This window comes from Prionailurus bengalensis, chromosome B2 (genome assembly GCF_016509475.1).
Source record: "Prionailurus bengalensis isolate Pbe53 chromosome B2, Fcat_Pben_1.1_paternal_pri, whole genome shotgun sequence".
Lineage (NCBI taxonomy): Eukaryota > Metazoa > Chordata > Mammalia > Carnivora > Felidae > Prionailurus > Prionailurus bengalensis.
This window is the reverse complement of record NC_057349.1, coordinates 100,707,986-100,733,540: the sequence shown is the minus strand read 5'-3', so window position 1 is coordinate 100,733,540 and position 25,555 is coordinate 100,707,986. Positions and strand designations below refer to the sequence as shown.

Here is a 25,555-nt window from a genome sequence, read left to right as displayed (position 1 = left end):
GGAGGAGCAGAGAGAAGAGAGAGAGAATCCCAAGCTCCAACTCACAAGGCTCAGGGAGCTCGAACTTACGAAATGTGAGATCATGACCTGAGCTAAAATCAAGAGTCAGACGCTTAACTGACTTAGCTACCCAGGAGCCCCTCAAACATTTTTTCTAAAACTTGGTTGCTGATGACAGGTGGCAAAGTAAAAGGCACATATTATTGTGCTGAAATGTTAATAATATTCACAAAACACTTTGTCACAAAAATTTGGTAGTTATGTTTTCCTATTATTTGTCAATTTCTACATCTGTAGTTTTTTTTTTTTTTTGCATTTGGTAGGATATAGCCACTTATTTGAATGCAGTTATGAGTTATGCATATGCATACACAATTCCAAGTGACTTTCTGTTCCATAGGTTTCTTGATTTAGTAAGGGCAGTTGTTTTTTAGCATTATAAAATTTATGTGTGTATTTCACTGCAAAAACAAATAATTTCCTCTCTCATGTTAAGCTTTTTTTTTTTAAGTTTTATTTATTCATTTTTGAGAGAAAGAGCATGGGAGGGGCAGAGAGAGAGAATCCCAAGCAGTCTCTGCTGCCAACAGAAAGCCCAATGCAGGGCTTGAATCCATGAACCGTGAGACCATGACCTGAGCTGAAATCAAGAGTCAGATGCTTAACCGACTGAGCCACCCAGGCGCCCCCTCATGTTAAACTTTTTACAGTTTACAGTGGCATTCACAGTAACAGGACACGTTTCACCTGTGACAGAATGAACTTCCACAAGCTTTATTTGATCCCAGGAAATAGATGGAAAAAAAAAAAATCAAACCACTGTTGGCATTGATTTTTTTCTACTTAAACCACTGGTTAATACTACCTAGAACTGGAATCATTTAACTGTTAAATTTCTTTTGCTAATGAAGCCAACACATTAAAAGCTATCACTTTGCTTTTCATATATGTACTTATTTACTCAGAAATAAGCAGAATCAACTTAGAATAGCAAGCATTTGATCTAAAAGAAAAGTCATACTTCCTAGAGTGCTATGTTAGTGAACCTTCTATAGCGGCATGTGTTAGATTGTCATCCTCGGACACAACCTTATTACAAAAGTGATTAACATTTGAAGTAGTTGCTGATCTGTGCTTCTGTAGATTTGTGGCTGTGGTTTATGGAGTGAATGATATCACTATGGCTCCCATGGTGGATAATGAATATTAACCAGCAGTTTGTATGCGTTAACATTCCATCATCAGCTTTCTCGAAAAATAGAAATACAGTACTTAATTTTTCACTAAATTTGCCATTTTTTCCTTTTTGTTTCATTATCGCCAAAAGGCACGTTACGAAGTGAATTAGAATAGCCATCGATAAATGACAAGAACACTGTAATGAAAGCATTTACACCATTCTTGAGAAGGGCCATGTCCTGAATATATTTCATGTACACCTAACCTGTAATCTTCTGTTTCTCACTGACCCTTGTGATGGGTGTCTTGTGCAACTCTAGCTGCAGCATGGCTCACAGCACAACTGATCACTGCATCCAGCGTCTGCCAGGGGCACTGCCCTCTGAGACTGGGAGGAGTTAGCTGCCCTGAGCTGCTCATGTCCAAGTGTTCTTTATTTTATTGGTGAGCATCCTGTCTATTTTCCTTGAGAGGGAGGTGTTTACTTAGGCCAAGATTGGAAAAGGACAGGAAAAGAGATGGATTGTCATTGGTCACCTTTCAGAAAATTCTCTTCACCTTGAGATTATCTCACCCACTGGCAGGCAAGTCTGTCTGTGGCAGAAGCTGGAAATGCAAATCCAATCTTGGTACATTTTGATGCAACTAATAATAATAATAATACTTGGCTTAAAAATGAATCATTTACACAAATGTTTAATCTGACGAGTGCCCAGGACAGTAGATATCATCTAGCATTTTCACAGAGGAGCCAAGGTGCAAAGTCACCCTAATTAGAGATCACATTTCTTCATCTGCTTTGTATTGCCCTCTTTCGTTGGGACGATTCTGATAACGTTACTGCTCTGCGCTCCTCTACTGTTGACTTCCAATCCCACTTCCCACATAGCTGAGTGAGCTTTTAAAAATCTATGTGAGATCATGTTGCTGGGGAACACCACTCAATTATCTTCCTATTTGCAGTTAGAATAAAATCCGGCTCTTCACCAAGGCCCAGGAGGCCTTTTATGCTCCCACCCTTGCCCAGTTGGCTCCACCAGATTTTCAGCTTCCAGGGGACCCATATCTTGCCTGTTTCCTTTGCCAACATGGCACATGAAAGCTGCTCAATGTATTATCTCAGAGAAATAAATATGGTCTACTTTGTGTTGATGAAAAGAAAAAAGAAAGAGTGTCTTGCTAATCTGTGACAATAGGGAAAAGCAAGTGTAAATCTCTATGTCCTAAGTATTATTTCCCTCTCTTAAAACAAAATTGGACAGCAGCAGGTATCACAGGACTAAATCCTTGTCGTTAGCAGAGGTATTATCATGCCTACAAACCTTCTGATTCTACAGTTTCCCAGCCCCACCCCATCGAGAGAAGTGAGCGTGCCTCACAGGGAATCTATTGTTTTCACCAACATTAGATGGGAGATTTTGTTGTAATTACTCTTGGTGTACAAGAGGAGGAAAGGTGCTTCACTGGTTGACTTGGGGGAAACCGGACCATATGATGGTGGTGGAGGAATACCTCGAAGTCACAATTTTGAGATCTTGTGGTGTTCTTACACAACTGCTGTCTATGGGATCGCTTTTTAAAACATGCTACTGTTCAGTTTTTATCATGAATGCCTTTCCAAGGACAGTGAGTGGTTTTACACACTATGACATTGTTTCCATGGCAACTAATGTATTTTAGCAAAGAGAGACTGCTAGAAGTAGGCTAAAAAGGACAAATACAGAAATGGCACAGTGTAAAATGTGGGGCAATGTGTGTTGTAGTAAAGATCTTCCCCCCCTCCCCGACTTCTTGTTTAAGAAAACCAGCGTAACTAGATCTTAACTTCTTCACTCTTAATAATAAAATTTTTACTGCACCCAATACTGTCTAGTATTTTGCTGACATAATTGCTTTAGTTGGTACTTGGGTTTTTTTTTTTTTTGCTGTTTATTCTAACATGATGCTCATTCTGTCACCACATTTGTGATTTCATCCATTTTTAAGATTAAGTTATTTTCACCTTGCATTCTCACGTAGAGACCACCTCGTTGCTGTGCTGCCCTTTAATGCAGTGTTTCTTGAGAGGGTTGTCTACACCACCTGTCTCTACACAGTGTTTGTTTAAAAAAAATCAAAGCCATTCCCCTCAGACTTCCACCCCACTGCTTGATCGAGTTGGTCACACCCTCGTCCTCCAAGGCTATTACAATTACCTCTTTTGTTTGTTTGGAAGCTAACATGTATAATTATACATTTCAAATAATTCTACAAAAAATGAAGCCACATCTATTAACATTACATAAAACCAAGGGATCATGTTACTCTGCTTTGTGCATCTGAATGGGCTTGGATTATTTTGTTACGTGATAATAACCCCCCTCCCCCATGCTCTTAAATAACCCCAAGGGGCGGATAGCGACCAATTTCCTATTTAATATTAAGAGAAACCAAGGGCTGGATCTTATGACTTAAACAGATAGCAAACCAGTCTATGGGCCGGATTATACCCTTGTTTATTATGTTTCATTAGGCCACATGAGGCATTTTAAAAATTAAATGAACATTTTAAAATGGGGCATTTTTGTATAAAAACTGAGATTCCCTGTTTCTTTTGAAAAAAATTGGAAGGTCTGACAAAACCAAGCCTGTGTTCTCTCATGACAGCGGCCTCAGGGCTCTTCAGGTCACCCAAGCCCCACCTCACCTGCTTCATTCATTTGTTTTACCTGCCTGGCCCCATCGGTTATTTAATGTCACCCTTCCTGCACCCCTGCCCCCACCCAGTCACAGAACAAATAAATAACAGAGCTAGAGATAGAACTGGATCCAACCCAGACGCCTGAGTAGCTCAGTTGGTTGAGTGTCCAACTTTGGCTCAGGTCATGATCTTGCAGCTTGTGGGTTCACGCCCCACATCGGGCTCTGTGCTGACAGCTCAGAGCTGGAGCCTGCTTTGGATTCTGTGTCTCCATTTCTCTCTGCTCCTTCCCTGCTCATGTTCCGTCTCTTTCTCTCTCTCTCTCTCTCTCTCTCTCTCTCTCTCTCAAAAATAAACATTAAAAGACTAAAAAAAAAGACAAAACAAAACTGAATCCAACCACTTCCTCCCTGGCTATGGACCAAAATTCTGTGTTTTAGAGAGTAATTCATAGGTCCGTGGTGAGAAGCATCCTTAGGTGATGTAGCCTCCCTTTTGTGCCTTACTACTTGAAATAGATCCTGCAATTAATTTTACTAGGTACATTGTTCATATTGAGGGTACCCTGCCCCCCACTGTTTGCCTGTATGCAAAATAAGTTGTATGTGCTGTCAGTTGTGACATGCAAGTTGGAGGTGCTGTAGTAGCGGTTAACATTTACATAAGCATAGAAATACTGGCCAGAAGGGGAAAGTTCCAACATCATAACAGGGGTTCCAGATTTTCCAGATTTTTCATTGAGCGTATATTACCTTTTCAGTGAAGTAAATCAATGTTTGTATAAAAGAAATAAGAATGAGATTATACGACAAAGTACATCTTCCTAGCATAGGATACCCAAAGGCGATCCCCAGCCACCTTTACTGTCCTCTCCCAGGCTAGACCCTTTCCTTTAAACTCTTCAGGAGTCTTGACCTGTCACCAACATTGTCAAGGCCCTCTGCTCTTAACCATTGTGCACATGGACACCATTGTGTCACTGTGCCTTTACTAGGGTGGGAGGGAGGTAAGATGGGAGGTTAGCTTTTAACTTTGTTAAAAGGTTCTTGTGTGGAGAAGGACGCAGGAGAATGAGGTAGGGCCAGAGTGAATGGCTAAAGGAAAATACATTTTTCCTGGGGAAACCAGGCAATGAGGAATACCCCACAACAAAGGGCCTTGTCTGAGCTGTCTCCTGTCTCCGGGGCCTGCCCCAGCTGTTGGGCACACAGAAGATTGTGGTGACCTTGAGCGTAGATGGTCCCAAACACTGCACTGCGTGTCTGTGTGCAGCTGTGAAGGCCTCAGGAAGCCCACTGAGAGAGTGGGCCTGTTCCCAGGCTGCAGGCAGGGAGCCAGGGGCCGCCCCTTCACCGGGGAACATTGAGGAGCTTCTGTGTACGCTCTGTGTGTGTCTTAGCTTTCTTTGGAACTGTGGCAGAGTCTGGCCCTGCCTGGTCTTTTTTGTGCCTTGGATCCTAAGTTAATAACCAAAGGAGCAGTGCCCCTGTCGACACACTTGATATGGAAGTTGCTGTCAAATGGCCATTTTATCCTCGGTGCCACTGACATCACACCACGTACAGTTCTGAGGTTCTCACTTTAGTTTGACTGAATACAGCAATGATCGTTGGAGCAGAAAGAAGGCATTCAGATGTGAATAGATGTGTCGAGTAGCATGCAGATGTTTTTTGGCAGGTCGATGAATATTTTAAATCTTTTGCAAGTAGTAAGAAGGTTTGAATTGGAAATAGAGAAGATTCTGTGGCAAGAGAAAAGTAGATTTCATTTCTCTCTCAATCTTCCTTTTCTTGAAATAATCAAACAAAACCCAGAACCATGATTTAAGTCTTGGATTTGTCATATCCCTCAAGTCTCCTTCACACAGGAGTTGTGGTTATGACTCTAACATATTGAGCGTCAGTTTCTCAGTCACATTCTTTAAGTGGAAAGGAAACACTGGCTAATATTAAAAATAATAACAGAATCTCCAGATTGGATCTTTGTCACTTATTTATAGCTAAAGACACAGGATGAAATTGAAAGAAAGGTCAGCTTCTGGTTATCTATGTGGCATGTGCGGTATGTGGGCACACCCTGCATTTCTGTCCTCCAGCCCTCCCCCCAACACACACCCCTACCCTACGTGCAGCTTGAGTCAGCTCTATTGGTCAGTTCTTCATCAGTCACTCTGTCACCGGCTCTCTTCACCCTTCACCTCCATCAGCAGAGCTGAAGCCCCTGTTGGGCTGAGCGCTGCTCTGGAGCAGGGAAGACCAGGATGCAGGAACTGTGTAAGGTGCTGTAAGAACACAGAGGAAAGGAAATCTAGTTGTGCACGGAAGTGGGACCAGAGGAAAACAGGAGTGAAAAGGTGATTTTGTCCTGGGCCCTGACAGCTAATTAGGAGAAAACTATACTTACCCAGCAGAGTTGGTGAGATCAGAATGACGGTGCTTAGTCCTGTGCCAGGAAGATGCTGGGGGCTGTATCTATTTTCCTCCCCCTTCCTGGGATAGAGGCGTGTAGAAAATACACTGGTAAGTGCAGGAGTATGCCTCTCACAGGCTGACTTCTTAGCTGGCCTCTGCCTCAGTTTCCCACCTTTCTCCCACCAGCCTACCTCCACACTCGTAAGTCCCTCTCTGCCCTGTAGGACTACTAAGCCTCTTGCCATTCTCTGAACATGTGGCTGACACCCCCTTTGGTTCTGTTTATTCTTGTGCCTGCACTGTCCGGTTGTAAGGTCCCTGTGGTGAGTACCAGGGGGGACGTCCCCTGGGCATTTGGAAATGGGAGAGCAGGGAGTTGGGGGGCTACAGGAATGGCTGCATCAAGAGAACTCAAAGTCAAAGCCTTCTCAGTTTTAGTTTTAGACTTTCCTCTAAAAATGAAGGTCTCTGTGTATTCTCCCAAAGATAGAGGATTTGATCTGATCTAAATAGTTGGGAGTAGTTCATTTTTGGCCAAGGTCTCATGCTTTGGCTTTCATTCCTGCAGGCGGTCACACATTTGCAACATTCATGGATCAGCCTTTTCCGCTTGGGAATCTGGGTCACTTCAGTCATGTTTCTCAAACAAAACATTAGCACTGCTTCAGCAGGAAGAATAAAAGCATGGAAAATGCCCTAATGGCCACAAACCCACGATTGAATACAAAGTCAACTATTGAAAATGTCTGTATAACTATATATGTATATCGGTCTATACGCAGACACACACACACACACACACACAGAGGAGGAGGGCGGTCTCTTTTGCCTTAAGCTTTGAAAATTTAAAACTTGAATATTCCAAAAATTTATATTTAGAATAAAGATAAAATAGAATAATCGGTCAATTTTTAAAGAAAGATTTTTTTGGGGCGCCTGGGTGGCGCAGTCGGTTAAGCGTCCGACTTCAGCCAGGTCACGATCTCGCGGTCCGGGAGTTCGAGCCCCACATCAGGCTCTGGGCTGATGGCTCGGAGCCTGGAGCCTGTTTCCGATTCTGTGTCTCCCTCTCTCCCTGCCCCTCCCCCGTTCATGCTCTGTCTCTCTCTGTCCCAAAAATAAATAAAAACGTTGAAAAAAAAAATTAAAAAAAAAAAAGAATGATTTTTTTATGTAAGACATTTAAATAAAAGGTACTTCTGTTTCACTTAAACATTTGATGACAAAATTTATTCTCAGCTTTGCAGAAGCACACCCTTTAAGACAGACATAACTGGTTTTAAAATCAAATGCCACTCTTCATCCTAGCAAGGTTGTCCTGTGAATTTTACTTTTTGGCAATTTTATTTCACCAAACCATATCCTCTTTGAAACAATGGAGCTGATGCCTAAAAATATCTCAGGCTGTGCTTGCTGGGAGGCTTTGAAGTTAAAGCTGTGACATCCTTCTGGTTTATGGCTGCGGGATGATGCATATATGTATTGTCTTTGTTAATTAACTCCATCTGTTTTGTAAGCCTGAAAAAGAAATTGGATGAAGCTGCATATATGTATGGATGGATAACATTCCTTTTGCAGTAGTTAGCTAGCAGCTCCAAACAGGTTTTCAGTTTTCCTTTTGCTACCTACCAGTTGCTAAAGTGTCATGGAGCTCAGGCTCATTTTTTTTTTTTTAATTTTTTTACGTTTATTTGTTTATTTAGAGACAGAAAGCATGAGAGAGGGAGAGAGCAGGAGAGAGGGAGAGAGAATTCCAAACAGGCTCTGTGCTGTCTGTGCGGAGCCCAACGTGGGGCTTGAACGCGAATCATGAGATCATGACCTGAGCCGAGAGTCGGACGTTTAACTGAGCTGCCCAGGCGCCCCACTAAGGCTCATTCTGGAAGAGCTTGCTGTTGAACGGGGTATCTCATGTGGTTGCACTCGTGCTGTGTGCATGAGAGAGGTTAAGTTTCGTTACTACTTTGGGAAAGGGTAGTGATTCTGCAGGTGTTTCTTTTTCTGTGGTGGATGAAGGAATCTTCCACCTTGCAAACAGAAAAATTCCGTTCTGTAAATCAGAATGACAGCCTTCCTAAACTTCTTTAGGGAAGTGTTCAAGAATGGAAGTCAGACTTCCACTGTATATCTGTTCCCTTTGGTGAAAAGTTCTCCCGATTCTGAATTACTCTTTGCTGGTGATAGGGAGGCTAGTTAACATTTTTAGACAATGGGGATTCCCATTTTTTACAGCTCAGCAGTGTCTGCATCCCTAGTGGGTTAGCCAGGAGAAAGGCACATATTGACTCGTGGCATCTCCTTGCTTAGGACAGGACAGCATGTCAGAAGCAAGGAAGAGATGGGGTGATGTGGGTTGCTAAGGTACGGGCTGTAGTGGCATGCTCATTAGCACATTCTCTCCCCGCAACCTCGTGCTGGTTCTCCTGCATGTCTGCAGTCAGTTCATGATTTGAATACCCATCTGCAGAAGACAATATATGAGTTTCTCATGCTCTTCCCCGTGGTCATTTTTTCTTTCCTTCATTCTGAGTCATCTTTGATTAAACAAAACAAAGATGTTACTGTTAATTATGCATTCTTTGCAAAAATTCTTTTGTGTGTGTCGGGGGGAGGCGTGGTTTTGATGGGGATAGTAATTTATGATGGCAGTCTTTTAAACCATGGACCAGGATGCTAAGAATCATAATGACAAAAAGTGTGAGTCTCTACTAAGAGAGGAAAAATTGTTGCTGCCTTTTTATTCACATTCCTCAAACCTTTTACTTTCTGCCCTAACATATTGTTGTCAACGTAATTCCATTCAACCATTTTGATTCTTTATCATCATACTAAAACTGAAGCTTTGTTCCAACAGCTAAAATTGCAAATAATAAGCAAGGAACCGTAATATTGGCAGGTTACAGGCAGAGTGCATGAGCAAACTGGAAAGGTGCCATCCCGCTCCTGGCACTTTCAAGATTAATGTGAAGTGGGCAGGGGTGCCACAGAATCAGCACTCTACTTTGCCAGGGGTTGGCACAAGGTTCTAAGGTATTCCTGGGGCCTAAGTTCCGTGGACAAGTCGGTGCAGGCTGCTGGGTTGGCACATCTCCCAGAGAGGGGAACTCCAGCTGATGGGAAAGAGGGGCCATCCTAAGAAGGCTGTTTTGACAGTGAGGCCCACCCACAGTCAGACAGGAAGTGGGGCACATGTGGGTTGGGGGCTAAGGGAAGATTTAAGCCAAGAGGTGAGCTGAACAAGATCTTGGAAGACTCTTTTTTTTAATGTTTCCCAACTATGGATGACCTATAGGCACTGGAAAGAAGGTGTGTGTGTGTGTGCGTGCATGCGTGCGTGTGTGTGTGTGTGTGTGTGTGTGTGTGTGTGTGTGTGTGTGTAAGACCTCCATCTGTATCTTTCCTGGCTTCAGAAAGTTAAAATCTCATGTTGGCTTCCTTTGATGGTACAGGGCCAGGTCTTTGCAGTTGCAGGCAGGTGTTTGTGGCAACTGTGACATAGCAACAATTGTGTGAAGGAGAGAAAAGTTGTGGGCAAATTGATTGTCTGCAGCAAATGAAAATTCTATGGTGGTACTTTGTGGGAGGTTTATAGGAAAAGAGCGCTCCGTTCTCTTTTGATGTCTATTTTTTTTTTCTTCTACAGTTTTTTGAAGAAGCAGGATGCTGATCTAGACGTGGAAAAAGTAAGTTGACAAGTTTTGCACTGAGAGCACATGCCTTGTGCATTAGAAAGCGTGTCCCATTGGGACCCTAGACTCAGTGACTCTGAACTGGCGATTGTGACTCTTGAGTCTGTAGGTTTCTAAGAGAGGTTGAGTTGGAGATGGAGCGAGCTGGTATGTGAAATAGAAAGTCTTGCCTCACTTAGGTGAATCTACTATTTTCTCCCTTCTCTTGGTTGTAACACTCAATTTTGATAATTACGGGAACATGTGTTTTAGCTAGAAGATGTACCTCCTTACCCTAGAAATAGGATGGAACAGGTGTCCTGTGGCTGAGAGCCTTCAGGGGCTGCTGAGGGGTGGGTGGCACTCTGTCTTCAGCCTGGTTTGGAAAGGTCCCCTTCAGTCCATCCGGTTTTGGTTTTTCTCCCCTCTAAGATGACTGCTACTTTCCTCTGCCCTAGTTGTACCTTCAAATTACAGTCACTGTGTCACAGGTCATTCTTTCATTCACTTACCATTTTTTTGATGCCCGCTGGGTGTTAGACACCATGCTGGAATCTGTTGAGACAAAAATGAATTCGACAGACAAGTACACAGGCAATTATTGTACAGTGTGATACAACTGTGTGGAAGGGGCTCTGGCTCTGGGAGTGCAGAGTGAGGCCAGGCCATCCAGAAAAGCTCCCTGATGAAGGGCATGTGTGAAGGAGCCACGCACTCTGTTTCTGTAAACACTGGTTGAGTCTTCTCTGCTTGTACTTCTCTCGTCTCCCAGAGGCCTTGGGTTTCCAAGAAAGGCTGGACCTAAACAGGCCTCGCTAGCTACCTGTGGGATCCTTTGCTGCCCTAATCTCCCCTACCCAATCACATTGCCTTGGGTGTAATTTTTCAGCAGGTTTGCGTTACGTTCTTCCATCCCCTGGCCATTCAGGGGCTCTACTTCATCATCTAAGAATGACTTGGGGTTCTTGTTTTAAATTTGTGTGTAAGACAGGTTCTTCTCCCTGAACTAGAGCCATTCTGTATTCAGTCAGTGTACCTTTAAGTTGAGGAAGTATACTGACTGAAACCTTATTCTAGAACAATTATGAGCAACCCCTGACCTCTGACCCGTGTAGCCCCCTACTTTCTACAGAATGGCCTGTGATCAGTGGTGGCCTTTTCAGCTCATACAAACCAACGTGACTCAGGGAAATTGAAAGGCTCTACTCAGGGCTAGATTGGAGGGGAGCCTTCTTGAAATCCTGGTGTGCTTGCATTTTGGCTGTGGGAGCCAGGGGCTGGCAAAGGCACTCCGTAAGTGGGGTGGGGGGTCAGCACTGCGGCCCTCCTGGGCCACAGAGCCTTTGGGTACCAGGAGCCACCTCAGGGTGGTATAGTGCAGACCAGCTATAATAGCCAGAAACCTGGGGGACAGTTTAAGAGATGCCTGGAGCTGTTCCAGGTTTTAGGGCTTGCCCTGCCTTGTGCCACTCAAGCGGAGGTGAATCCCGGAGGGCCAGCGAATGGAGGAGGTGGGTCTGTTAATTCTGTTCTCAGTACATCCCAATGCCAGGCAGACAAGAGGGCTCAGTAAATGGGGTGGGAAGTCCTAAGTGGTATGAATTAGGTTCTCACTTTGGCTCTGCTGTTCACTTGGTCTAAGACCTTAGGCAAATCTTCTCTCCTATGTGAGCCTCATTTTTCTCATTAGTAACATGGTCCCTTTTCCAGGATCAAGTAAAATTCTTCATTTCTTAACTTAAAAACACAAACCACACATACTTGTTTTCTGACTTGGGCTTTGTACCAAAAAGGATAAAGGGCTGTTAGCCACGAGTCTAAAGGATGCTTAATAAGGCCCACCGGGGGTTGGGAGCTCCTTGAAGGCACAGCCTTGTCTGTTGAATGTACCCTCAAGCACAACACTGGCAGCAGTGAGCATCTGATGAAGGAGTGAACAGTGTGATGGACCCTGCCGTGTGAGTTGGGTGTTTGTAAGTACTGCTGGAATTCAGGTTGAGAGAAGCTAAAAGTGAGGTGGGAAATGCTTCTTGGACTGAGTGAATTTGAGCTGCATGCAGAGGACTCTGCCTGTTGTACCCTCTCGGTCATGTAGCTAATGACCTGGAAAACACTTAACCACCCTAGGGGAGTTCACTATTTTAAAAGTTCTAATTCAAAAGTTCCAATTCCAGAATTTTTTCTAATGCTGATAGAAGGCTGCTGAGCACAGATGTATAAACTGTTCTTTTTGCTTGTGTTTATGTATCTGCCAAGAAGAATCTAGAATAGAGTGTACCTCCATTGTATAATTAAGTGATATCTGCTGGCCAACCCAAGAAAGAAAAATTACAGAAGTCATGGTGTGTTTTTTTTTCTAAATGTATTTTTGAGTTTTCTCTTTCAGTTGAACATTTTTGTGAAGATAGAACTATGAATGGAAAATATGCTTTATCTTGATGTGTCAAAGCTCAAAGCTAAATCAACATGAAGTCTGTAATTATTATCATCTATGGTTTATTGAGCATTTACTACATACTGAGTGCTTTCTATGCATCACACTTGACCATTACAGCACTCTTGTGAGGCAGCCATATCGCTTACCATGAGTTGCTTGAGGCACCATGGTAATAGTAAGGGTCCTAATCATATCTGTTTCCAGAGCTTCTTTTTCTCATACCCTACCTTACCTTGGAAGTGATACTATTTGAGACAATATATTTGTGTGACCTCTTTTTAAGAAGTTTTGTGAGTAACGAAAAAGCAGTGTTACCTTCTAGAGGAGTCTTCCATGACACTCTCTCCCATTCTAGATGGGGTTGCCCTGCTACCATGCACTTCTTCATAGCTATTCTTGTATAGTTATTTGTGCAGTAACTGTCTGGTATCTGTGTTCCTATTGAACTGTAAGTTCTGTCAGGTCTGAATCCTTCCATGTGCCAAACCTAATGCCTGGTTTCTAGAATGCCCTCTTAAAAGGTTGACTACAGGCATGAATGAATGACACATAACCAAATTAGGGGGTAATAAGAGTACTTGAAAGCCACTTTGGTAAGTGGCAGAGTAAAAAAATCTGTGTATTCCAGAAATCGCGTTTCTCTTCTCCATCTCTAGGTTTTATCTTGGAAACCATGCTTGTTAATAGCATTATATGGAGATAAGACTTCCTTGGCTTTCTCTTCAAAAGTACAAAGTCTCAAGCAGACAAGTGAATAGATAGTTCTTAAGAATGAAGTCTCCGTGCAAGCAAAGACAGTCAAAAGAGGGAGGAGCATTAAGAGCACAAGGGAAACAGTAATACTGTTTTTGTTTTTGTTTTTGCAGAGAATCTTCTTGAATTATTAAGGGATATACTTCCAAGTTTGATTTACATAAATCACTGATTTAAATATATACAGTTTATCTTCTAAAAGTAAAACCCATACTCAACTGAATTTTAAAGAATGTGTAATCCGGTTATGTCAGAAGGACAAAAATGTACTTTTTAAAAAGAAAAACTGATTAAATTGGCTTATCTTTTTTGGTAATTTAAATCATGATTTAAATGGCTTTGATTAAAATAACATCCACTTTGCTCCTAATGACTTTCAAAGGGCTAAGGAGAGAGGTTTGATTTCCACATTTCCTGCATGGCCTTTGTTCTGCACAATTGAAGGTATTTGGCACTTGCCTTGAGAGAGACCTGTCCTTTCTGTAGTTTCAGTGAGACCAAGAATTCCTGTATTGCTATTTCGCTGTTTGCAGGGTTTAGATAACTGCCTTCAGGCCACAAATATGGCGACAAATACTGCTGTCTGTTTGATAGAGTGGCCTCCCCAAGTAAAAATTGTCATGCAAAAGAAAAGAAAGTAGAATGCTTTAGAACATTTCCTTCTCCCCAGTGAATTCCTTGAAATGTGTTTATCTGTAAATGTAGAATGTACATAGAAGTTGCTCCATTTTTCAATATTTCTTTTGTTTTAATAAGTCCGAAGAGAAGTCATAACAATATCCTAGGTTCTTATTGTGGAGCTAATAGTTTTTGTAAAAAAAAACAAAAACAAAACCCCAAAGTGATTCTAAACAACTGAGGGTTCAAAATTTGAGACTGCATCTGGAACCAAGGTTTAAAGCCATGTGTATGCAATTCCTACATAGCTGGTTGAGAAAAGTGAAAAGATTAATTAATACAAGATTTTTCTTTAGTAAGAGGAATAGGACTTCCAGGAGCCAACAGGTCAGCTGTGCTTGCATGGGCTTGAGAATGCTGGTCGCTGGGAAGGCATGAGGATTTGTCTTCAGGGAGAACGTATGCGTATGGGGGAGGTGTCAGGGTGTAGCGTCTCACTGTGCACGTTTTCGAAAAGGAGGCAGAAAGAGTAAAGAGGAAGAGGGAAGAACAGCCATCAAGAGAACTTCCTGCCCTCTGTAGAAGCCATTGCTTCCTGAATGGAGTGGGAGGGCTCCTTAAGTGGGTGTGGGGACTGGAGAGGGCAACCCAGGTGTACAGATGGGACCCTCCCCCTCTTTGGCCTTCTCTGATCCACACTCTTAGGGTTGCCAGCCCCAGGGCCTATGGGATGCCCAGTTGGCTCCCATAGCCACGCCTTGCCCCAGCCTCCATAAGATTGACCCATTCTCTTGGAGGAGATTGGGCATGGGGAAAGACCAGCCTCTCTATGCCCAAGGAAAGGCTGGGGGTGACCAGGGATCAGGAAAAGGGAATGGCTTGGGTGCGAGGGAGGGGGTTGTTTGGGAGGGAGGAACTTGCACAGAGTTCTCTTTTAGGTTGAAGAGCAAACAGTTTTAGTCGTGCACCAAAAGCAGTTGTTATGCATCACCCATGATAACTGACCAACTTTCTTTTATATAAATCTCTGGCTTGTAAAACTGCCGCTGTAGAAGAAACAACATGCCCTCTGCCAATTTGAATTTCCAAGATCACAAAAGATCCTTCTTGCTAGACATTATGAACTCAGGCAGGCAGTGATGACCATTGGGAGAGCTACAGATAAAAAAATTTATGTTGTGATTCAAGGAAAGAGTTCAAACATTAGGGTTGAATTGTCTAGCCTTGGATGCAGAACACATAATTCATTTGTCCCTTGAACATGAATAAACAGCCGGGGGCTCACCAGTGTCCTAGGCCACGTGTTCTCTTCCTCAGTTGCCCTGTTTTACATGTGAGGGAAATGCAGCTCAACAGAAGTGACGTGATTTGCCCAGACTCACATCGAGAAGTGACAGGATCCACAAGTGGCACTCAGACCTGGAGCACCCTTCTGTTTCCACTCCACAGTGGATGTTCTCTTGTACTGAAGCCCAAAAGAGCAGAAGACAAATGAATCATCACCAGCCTCGTGTAATTTAACTGGTAATTTCATACGCATCTTTCATTTTCTCTTCTCTAAATTTAAAGGACTTTCACCCTTATGTGTGGTTTTAAAAATAGGAACGATGTTTTGATCAAAAAGAAATTAGAAACTTAAAGGGGAACCACCTCTTTAAACCTGACCTGGTCCCACCAGGTGGTGCCTGGGGGGTGACAGCCTGAGAGTGACTTACGGGATGGCAGTCCGAGGGAGGCCTGCAAGACACTCACTCTGTGGCCTGTCCCTAGGCTGGGGTTCATTTTCTTGTCCTCATCTTAGTAGCGTTCATCATCTGCAAGGGGGGAGCCGGACACTGCTGGGAGAAAAGCAGCCCGCATTACAATGGAGAAGCAAGACCGGGCCCCCCCCCAACTCTGTAGGCTTTCTCCTGTAGCCACGAGGGGCTGCATAATCTCTTGCCCTGCAGCCAGGCCTGCTGGGTAGAGGCTGGAATCATTTGGTTGTCTGCCTTTTGCATAGACATACTGTCTGCTGCAGTCTCCTGTGAAGGAGACATTATTAGTAAAATATGTGTAAAGAATGGCTTAGAAGATACCTTTGTCATTGCCCCTAAACACTTTTTTTTTTTTTTTTAATTTTTTTTTCAACGTTTATTTATTTTTGGGACAGAGAGAGACAGAGCATGAACGGGGGAGGGGCAGAGAGAGAGGGAGACACAGAATCGGAAACAGGCTCCAAGCTCTGAGCCATCAGCCCAGAGCCTGATGCGGGGCTCGAACTCCCGGACCGCGAGATCGTGACCTGGCTGAAGTCGGACGCTTAACCGACTGCGCCACCCAGGCGCCCCGCCCCTAAACACTTTTAAAAGCAGAGCTGCACCTGTTTTGAGATAGTATGGAATAGGCCATCAAAAATACATAAAAATTCAAGCTTTGCCCCTAAAGAAGGTTATTACTGCCCACACTGGGCTACAACAAAAGTTCAAGCAGAAAACCTTAGTATTAGTTTGCTGTGGCTGCCGTAGCAGGTGACCCCAAACTTGATGGCTTAAAACCACAGACTTATTCTGTCATGATTTTAGGAGTCAGAGTCCACTATTGGGGTATCAGGGGTGCATCCTCTCCAGACGCTTTGGAGGAACCCCACTGCTTGCCTCTTCCTGCTCCTGGTGTCTACAGGCATTCCCTTGACTTGGGGCCACATCACTCCAGTCTCTGCCTCTGCCTTCAAATTGTTTTCTTCTGTGTGTGTCTGTGTCACATCTCCCATGCATCCCACTTGTAAGGATGCCTGTGATGGCTTTTAGAATTCACTGGATAATCCAGGATAAACTGCTCCTCCCAGGATCCTTAACTTTATCATACTCTATCATGCTGTGTGAGGGGACAGTCACAGATTGCAGGGATTGGGAAGTGAATGTCTTGGGGAGGAGAAGTGGACATTTTTCTGCCTCTGTCTTCTCTTTGACAATTTCTACATTTTTCATTTCCTGAAACATAAAGCTTATTACCACTGGTTTCACACATTATTTCAGTGGGGTTGATTTTCCTAGAAGGGGCCCCTCAGGAGACCTAAGAGCCCATCTGGTCTCCCAGGCCTCAGAACAGGCAAAGCCATGCCTATCTTCTTTCTCAGATTGGGGTTGATGTAAGGATGAAGAATCATGGGCTCTGAGAGCAGGGAGGAGCCTTCAAAATCATAGCCTTCCAGTCTTAGGGGGAGACTGAGGCCCAAGATACAGGGTCACTCAAGTCAGGAGCGGAGATGGGACCAGCACTTACTGCTTCAGTCCACCTCTTCCGCTGCTGACCCCAAGCTGTCTCGCCACATAAGCCCCTCAGCCATCCTTCATGTGGCAGCTCAAAGCACCTGAGAACTCCATCCCTGCAAATCCCCCTTTTCTCGGCCAGCAGCCCTGGTTCTTACAAGTACTCACATTACTTAATATCAGAAATCCCGTTGTTCTCGTTACACCCCCCTGGAGGTATCCCCTTTGTATCATTGTCTCTCTAAGAACATAGCTCTCAGACACGAACAGTACTTCTGAGGTAACTTGCCCAGCATAGGGTAAGGGCTGTACCCCTGACTGTTGGATCTTGTGAGATGCATGTGTTTTCTGCATCATTAGGTGTTACTCTTAGGCGAATCAAGGTCACATCTCCACTCTGTTGCACTTCCGGCTTGCACTGAACGTGGGTTCAACAAAAATCCTTAAGACTTTAAAATACGAATTGCTTCCAACCTCTACCTTTTGCCCCTACCAGATAGAAGAGCCGAGTTTCTATCAGTAGCGGTATGGGATCAGCTTGGGACCCCGAGTAGATTCCAGATAGGGATTCACAGAACAGATACATCCACAGGCTGGGGCATGCTCATGGAGATGTGACCAGCAGCAAACAGGGGGCACTTAGGACGTAGACAGTTAGGTGAGGCATAAAACTGGAGAAGGTCTTCCATCAGTGGCAGTCTAGGTGGACAGATGTCTGGCAGAGGAACTGGCCAGCTGAGCAGGCCAAGGGGTAGATAGGAGCACTGGTGTACAGGGATGAGACTCCAGCCAGGAAGCTGATGAAAAGAGTTGAGTCCAGAAAGACGAGTTAGAGTCCACTGCCAAAACAGGGGAGGGCCCAAGACAGGAGCTTGAGACCAGAGAGTAAAAGGAAGCCCCCGGTCTGAAGTCAAGAGTCACAGGACTGATGTGTATCTGAGGCCTGGAGCTTCACCCACTCAGAGCCTGGGGTCAGGGGCCTATGGCAGAACTTGTGAATAGGGCTGAGTCATCCCAGCTAAGCAGATTAGGGGGTGTAGGGCAGGCGATGACACCTTCCTATATATGCACAAATGATTTTTTACCATTAAAAGTAGGGCTTTATCTCTGTTAATTCTTTGCGTTCTTTTTTGGTTGTTGTTTTGGTCAGTTTTGGCAGTATTCCAGCCTGTTGAAATGTTTTCAAATCTCTGTTCATTCCTCTCATTAATTGTCCCCTCAGCCGTGACTTATTTGTGATCCCCTTAAGCACATCTCGATGAAAACGTTACCAGGGATAAACCTACAAAGCCCCACTGTGCAAGGACCTCCCTCCAAGCCAGTGTTGCTCTTCTGTGATGTTAGCACCCCTGGGTGTGGTTGCTCAGTTACCTCTGAGGCCCTCAAACTGAACTGTCACTTGGCCCAGAGTTTCCCTTCTCACTCAGCTATGCTTTGAATGGCTGACTGTCAGATGCTTTGCTGACATCCAGGTACTCTGTGTCTATAATCTACTCTGACAGTCCTGTGAAAATGCCCTGAGATAGGGCAGTGCCTCAGGAAGGGAGAGTTGGTAGGGTGCTTGGTTATTCACAGCTTTGAGGGCGGAGGTCCCCGCTTGTTCTCACTGATGTCAGTGGGTGTCAGTCCTGAGCCCCGCTTTCCGTAACACGCTTGTGGGTGTTAGCCCGTGGGTGATTCTTGAGGTGAGACCAGAAGCCCGAATTCAGATGTGGAGCCCTAATGTTTGTTTCTAGGGTTAGCCTCTACTAAAGAGGCCTCCTTTGCCGATTATGTGGTCTGCGAAGAGCAGGCCCCGCTGTCGGGTGCATAAGGCTGCTTCTTGGAAGATGTAGGGGTGTTCATTAAGTTGTGAAACATACCACGACTGAGTGTAGTCCGCGTGTAAAGTGAGGGAAGGGAAGTGGGATGCTCTGTGGATCGTTTGTGTTAACAGAAGAAGGGGATGAGACAACAATTCATCTATTTGCATAGTCCTTCCACATTAGACTGCCAAGACCAAGTGAGGTGGTTTCAGGGTCAGTCACGAGGCAGCATGATGTAGTGGAAAGAGTGTGTGGGCCTCAGGGGCCTGAGTAAGTCCTGCTGTGCCACCGAAGAACCGTGTGATGCTGGCTGCACGGGAGGCAGATGGTCGAGGGAAGAGGTGCAACAGTGGTGAGTGTCTGAGGGGGGCCGCGGGGCGCAGGGAGGGTGACACAGGAGGGTCCCAGATGGGAGTGAGCAATGTCTTTTTGTTGTCCCCTCTTTCTTTCGGACAGTACCGGCCAAGGATCGGGTCACTTCCAGGTGTGACATGGGGCAGAGACTTGGGCTAGAAGAATGGGCCAGGGAAGCCCCATTTCTTTCCACGACATTATTTTTTTCTACTGCTCTTCATCAAGACTTAGTGCCACAGTAATTTGAAACAGATGGGACCTGTGTGTGTGTGTGTGTGTGTGTGTGTGTGTGTGTGTGTATGCGTGCGTGCGTGCGTGCGTGTTGGGGAGATGATTTTGTTGATCTTTGGAGGAATGTTCTGAAAAGTAGTCCTACACGGGTGGTATGGGAAGCAGTAGTTTAAAAAACTTTGCCTATTATACAGTTATTAAATAAGGGAGAAAAACATTGTTTCCTTTACCAGAGAGGTGCATCAGGGTGATGCTTATTGCAAAAAAGTAAATTTGATCATTGGGAAAAGTTTGAACAGCCCTCAGGTATTGAACACGAAATAACTTGTGAAACCTACTCACAAAGTTTGGAAGTCCTCACGGTGATCCACAGTGAAGTTTTAGGGATGGGAGAGGCCTCACTGACAAAATGTCAGGAGTGCTGTTTTTCATGTATGACCCATGAATTGGAAGAACAAAAAGACTTTCGACAGTTACCATAATAATTTTCTCATATTTGGTATTAATAAATATTGGCTACTAGCCAATCATGTAACTTTAAAAAAATTTTTTTGAATATTTATTTTTGAGAGAGAGACAGAGCACAAGCAGGGGAGGAGCAGAGAGAGAGAGAAGGAGACACAGAATCCGAAGCAGGTTGCAGGCTCCCAACTGTCAGCACAGAGCCTGATGTGAGGCTCGAACTCATGAACCGTGAGATCAGGACCTGCGCCAAAGTTGGACGCTTAACTGACTGAGCCACCCAGGTGCCCCGTAACTTCTTTCTTCTATTTTTACAGTGGCTTAGAGGAAAATATAGCTAGGCTTCCATGTTTTCTAGGTGGTAAATGAAACAACAAGATGTTATGTAATGTTTTTCGAACGAAAAAGCTTCAGAAACAATTTCAGAGCCAACAGGGTAAGAGGTATCAAGACAGGAAAAAGCACTTGGTTTTTTTTTGTTGTTGTTGTTTTGTTTTTTGGTTTTTGTTTTTTCGGGTTTTTTTTTTTTTAAATAGGCTTTACTTTTTTGAGCAGTTCACAGTAAAATTGAAGGGAAAGCCCAGAGATTTCCCATATACGCCTGCCCCCACACATGCACAGTGTCCCCTACTGTCAACATCCCCACCAGAGTGGTACAGTTGTTATAGTTGATAAACCTACATAGACACATCATTATCACCCCAAGTCCATAGTTTACATTAGGGTTCAATCTTGGTGTTATATGCTCTATGGGCTTGGATAAATGTACAATCATGTGTAGTCACCATTAGACTGAGTATTTTCACTTCCTTAACAATCCTCTGTGCTCTGCCTGTCCATCCTTCCCTTGCCCCTAACTTCTGGCAACCAGTGATCTTTATTTACTGTGTCTGTGGTTGGGCTTTTACAGAATGTCATGTATTTGGAATCCTACACCATGTAGCCTTTTCAGATTGACTTCTTTCACTTAGTTATATGCATTTAAATTCTCTCCAAGTCTTTTCATGGCTTGGTAGCCCATGTCTTTTTAACACTGAATAATATTCTATTGTCTGGATATACCACAGTTTATTTATCCATTCACCTCCTGTAGAACATTTTGGCTGCTTCTAAATTTTGGCAATTATGAATAAAGACACTCTATAAACATCTGTGTAGAGGTTTTTGCATAGACGTAAGTTTTCAGCTCCTTTGGGTAAATACCATAGAGCATGATTAAAATCACTTGCTCTTTTGGGAGCGAGGGGAGGGTAGGTGATGGGTATTGAAGAGGGCATCTTTTGGGATGAGCACTGGGTGTTGTATGGAAACCAATTTGACAATAAATTTCATATATTTAAAAATATATAAAAATTAAAAAATTAAAAAAAATAAAATAAAATCACTTGCTCTTTGAACATTAAAAAAATTTTTTAAAAAACCCTCTCTCTCTGCCCCTCCCCTGCTCATGCTCTGTCTGTCTCTCTCAAAAATATATAAACATTAAAAATTTTTTTAAATCACTTGCTCTTTGTTGGAATATAGAAATTGTTTTATATTTTCTTTTGGGGGCAAAAGCCCAAATCACTGCATGCCATCGGCTTGTTTGTATGTAAATTTAGGCAGCCGGTATTTTACCTGATGCTTTAACCCATAAGTATCCATTGCTGTATCTCTATTCAAATTCGAGTGGCGAATGACAGAGTTTTGTGTTTTCTCTTATATCACTGTATCTCCTGGCTCCATGATTATTGAAAGCTCTCTTTGCCCAAATTGATGGACTTGGGCCAACTCTGATGCTTTTCTCCAAAGGGCCTCTTTTTTGTTTGTTTGTTTCTCTTTTCCCACAATCAGATCTGAGTCAGGTTGTTACCTTTCACTTTGGAATCCCCTTCGCTGGCTTGGAAGTTCAGACCTGTGTTTCAGTTCCAGTGTTTATTGCTGAATTCAGCATCCGCTGTTGAGACATCCACGGAACTCGGCCTCCTGACTGTATCATAGTGTCGTGCCCTTCATGGGCTGAGGGTAGGGTTTGCTTCACGGTATCCAAGCACCTCTTTGCATAAACCAACCTTTCCTGACTTTTCTTGTGATTTTTTTTCATATTCATTCCGCACCTAGCATGTTTTCTGTGATCAAATGAAAATTGTCCCATTAAGGTGAAAATGGAGACTTTTTTTTTATGTTACAGTACAGATGGTATGAAACATTTCTGAAGAAAATCAAGTCTCCTAAACTCAGATCTCTAGGACAGTGGTTAAAATTTAGATATTTTTTCCACAAGTAGTCTACTTAAATAAGGGAGAAAAACCAGTGTTAAAAACAAAAACAACTGTTTGCCAAATTCAATTGCTTTTGAAATAATTTATCAGTTTTGATTTTTGAGTAGGAAATAGGTAAAACTTTTAGCTTAAACATTACTTAAGTAGAATAAATTCAATAAGAATTCTTATTTTGTCTAAATTAAGGCCATGGTACCAAGATCAGGGGCTCCTGAGGAGGTCTTCTAACTGCAGTTAGAGCAGAAAAGTAATCTCAGAGCCCACCCTTAAAAGAGGTAAGAAGATGCAGAACTATTGTTAAGGTTGGGAGCCTGGGTGTCTGAGAGATGGGTGGAATTGAAATTATTTTGGAGGAAGGAAGAAAGGGTGGCTTGGGGAAGTCGGGCCGGTTAGCAGTAATGCAGTGGGGGAAATAAGCTTCCCAGGAACACAGACACCCTGTGGTTGGGTCAGGTGTAGGAGATCGAGGCGAGCACTGCTAGAACTGCCTTGAACTCCTTGCTGTAACAGAACAAAGAGCCATTGCACTCTGAGTGGTGTTTCAGGTCCCCCTGCAGTGCAATTGACACCACCTTCTGAGCGAGGCATTACCTCAGAGCTTACCTGACCATCAGTGGTGGGCCTGGATGAATGCTCATGTGAGTCTGTATAGAGAATAAAGGACACCATGTTGGGTCTTCAGTGGTCATCATGTTTGATTGGAGTTGGACAGAGAAAGCACTCAAGTCTAAGACAAAGGTCTGAGCTGAGGGCTCCACACAGGGTCAGAATGCCAGGAAGGAGGCGCTAAGGAAGGTGGGTCCAGTGCTCAGAGTAACATGGATGATGATGATGATGATGTCTACAAAGGAATATATATATATATATGCATACAAAGATGTGTGTGTGTGTGCGTGTGTCCATCCATTATATGCATACACAGAGAGTGGAGTGGAGGGAAAGAGAGAGTAAGAGAAATACAACACCTGGTACCCATCCTGCAGCATAAGAACTGGAATATCACCAGTATTTTGCAAATCCCTATGTGTTCCTCCCTGGCCATACTCCTCTCTGTGGTACCACTGTTCTGAATTTTGTGTTTGTCATTTCCCGCCTTTTCTGTGTGTGTTTCCCTATGTAATCTATTATTAAGTTTTATTTGTCTTGGGCTGTGTGTGTATGTATGTGTGTGTGTGTGTGGAATTCTTATACCAATTGCTTTTTTTTTTAAATTGTTTTTGGGGTTTTTTTAAATTGTTTTTGGGTTTTTTTTAATATTTATTTTGAGAGAGAGAGAGAAAGAGAGCGTAAGCACGAGAGGAAGAGGGGGAAAGAGAGAGAAAAATCCCAAGCAGGCCCCACGCTCAGCATAGAGCCCACCAGGGGACTTAATCCCACAGCTGTGAGATCACAACCTGAGCTGACATCAAGAGTTGGATGCTTAACTGCTAAGCCACCCAGGCACCCGAGTCGATTATCTTTTTAAAGATTCATCTCTGTTGGTGCATGAAGTGACATACATGAAATTCACTTATCTCCACTTCTATCTGGTCTTGCATTGTATGAACATGCCACATTTTATGACAGTATTCAGTCACTGCTCAATGGACATTTGGTTCATTTCCAATTTTACACTATTTTAAACAGTGCTACTTTGAACATTCTTGTATGTGCATCCTGCTGCAAACAGTTTTTCTAGGATAAGTGCATAAGGGAAGAATTTTGGAGTCTTAGAGTATGCGCACCTTCAACTTTACTGAAAAATACCAAATTGTTTTCCAAAGTGGTGATATTTGTACATTCCATTTGACATTCCCATGAGTTAACAGATTAACTTCTAAGAGAAGGGGAAGTCTAAAGGAAAGATGAAATGCAGGATTAGCTAAACATTGCAGAGGAAAGGGATATCATTAGGGGCTGATGAAGTACAACTTCCCATCTAAGTGTGGGGTAGAGAGAGCTAGGGATATGAAGAAGAAGAAGGTTTAGGTTTTAAATAACCACTGTGGGTACAGTGAAAGGCTGGAAGATTATCTTGCATGGACTGTAGTCAAGTTGTCATTAAGTGGTATATCCCATCTCAGTAGGAATGAATTACCCAGTTCTCTCCATTTGCACTCAGTTTTCCCTGATCAGCAGTAATCTTTAGTGCTATATCTGGGGAGCAGATAGATGCTTCCGGGCATTTAAGTGTGCTGTTTTTAATGTCAAACTGGGTGGCACGGATCCTAATAAAGTTTTCAAAGCAGACGTCCACACAGAGGCACACAAATGTTTTGGATATTACTCTCCCCCAAACATAGGCGATTTTTATGACAGCCATACTTTATACTTTATAAATTCAGTAAATTTACACAGGGTTTGACATTGCTGTTTCTTTTACTTCAGAGGGTTATTTGATGAAAACTCAGAGCTGCTCTGCTGTTACTCACTTAACCTGAGAAAAATGGGTGTATGGCATTTTGAGTAGCAAATTAACTATGAAATATGACACAGCCCTGGGTGAGCATGTTGGTCTCATTTGTAAGTTCTGACCACTCTGACACATACAGGTGATCGGATTTGTTTTCAAAGAATTCATTCTTCCAAATCTAGATTTTAGTGAGGATAACTTCTTTTGTTGGCATTCCTAGGAAACTGAAAGTGGAGCAGAAACCATTCACAGCACATGTTCTCTGGAGCTTCAGAAGTGTGGCTCTTTTTAACTTGTTATTTTTGGGTCACCCTTCATTAATAGCATTCATCAGATTTATTTGACTCTAGGGCTAAGAGCTCAGTGATGGTGGCATTTTCAAAATATTTTAATCACAGGTTTAAAAAAATTTTTTTTTTTAACGTTTATTCATTTTTGAGAGACAAGAGAGAAACAGAGCATGAGTCGGGGAGGGGCAGAAAGAGAGGGAGGCACAGAATCCAAAGCAGGCTCCAGGCTCTGAGCTGTCGGCACAAGATCCCAACACGGGACTTGAGCTCATGAACCACAAGAGCATGACCTGAGCCGAAGTCGGACGCTTAACCAACTGAGCCACCCAGACGCCCCTTTAATCACAGTTTTTATCATCTGTTGATTGGCATTGTCTATCCGAAACGTTCAGTGGTGACCATACATATTTAGGAAGGCAGCATGGTATACTCAAAATAACACCATGCTTTGCCCCCCAAACTGGAAAGAACCTCCATGTTCCACAGTTTGAGGTTTCATTATGTAAACTATGACATGTCTACCCATGGAATATAATATATTAATGAAAATGATTAGAAAATTTGTCAAATAAGTTAGATGGCTACCTTGTTAAGTAGAAAAATGCAGGATACCAAATTGTGGAATATGATGATCATAGTTCTGCAAAGCACAATGCATGTGTGGGAAGTGCCTTCAAAAATTATACCAGAATGCTAACATTGTATTTGGGTTATGGGATCATGGGGATTTTTGTCTCAGTGTTTGTTAATATGTTTATGTTAC

General features: G+C 43.3%; 1 protein-coding gene and 1 long non-coding RNA gene across 5 annotated transcripts in view; one reads left to right on the top strand and one right to left on the bottom strand.

Annotated features, from left to right (window-relative positions):
- FYN (FYN proto-oncogene, Src family tyrosine kinase) overlaps window positions 1–25,555 on the top strand; it is a 215,232-nt gene that overhangs the window by 18,226 nt on the left and 171,451 nt on the right. For 2 of the 4 annotated variants that reach the window (XM_043592139.1, XM_043592130.1), the window contains exon 2: window positions 9,914–9,953. The exons of 1 other annotated variant lie outside the window; for it this stretch is intronic. The gene's annotated coding sequence lies outside the window, so the exon portion shown is untranslated. Of the gene's footprint in view, window positions 1–9,913; window positions 9,954–19,042; window positions 19,155–25,555 lie in introns of those variants that run through there. One more of the 4 variants, XM_043592133.1, reaches the window with a different exon arrangement.
- LOC122489878 lies at window positions 7,482–10,398 on the bottom strand. The gene is made up of 2 exons (XR_006299028.1): window positions 10,233–10,398; window positions 7,482–7,788 (listed from the first exon to the last, which is right to left on the bottom strand). It is a non-coding gene; the product is annotated as an uncharacterized LOC122489878 (long non-coding RNA).